General features: G+C 71.1%; 1 protein-coding gene across 1 annotated transcript in view; it reads right to left on the reverse strand.

Annotated features, from left to right (window-relative positions):
• The window catches only part of PKN3 (protein kinase N3), a 22,049-nt gene that overhangs the window by 19,328 nt on the left and 2,417 nt on the right, over positions 1-304 (reverse strand).

Consider the following 304-nt stretch of genomic DNA (forward strand, 5'->3'; position numbering starts at 1 on the left):
CCCCCCGCCCCCGTGAGCCACCCCCAGCAGCCGCCTCGCCTCCCACACCTCCTCGATGCCGAGAGGGGATTTCCTCAGCGGGCACCAACTTGGCCCGAACCCCATTTCCCTGAGGCGAGGAGACACATTTTTAGGGGATCGCACCTGCTTCGCACAGCCTCTCCCACCTCCCCGGGGCGCGGCCACCGCGAGAGGCCGAGAAGGCAGCGGGAAGTCCCGCTCCCCCCCCGCCCCGGGGCCGGGGGCTTCCGACGGAGCAGGGAGTTTTGTTTTCCCGGCGGGAGGATGGAGGGGGCCCCCTCCA

Source organism: Pygoscelis adeliae, unplaced genomic scaffold (assembly GCF_000699105.1).
Source record: "Pygoscelis adeliae isolate BGI_AS28 unplaced genomic scaffold, ASM69910v1 Scaffold114, whole genome shotgun sequence".
Lineage (NCBI taxonomy): Eukaryota > Metazoa > Chordata > Aves > Sphenisciformes > Spheniscidae > Pygoscelis > Pygoscelis adeliae.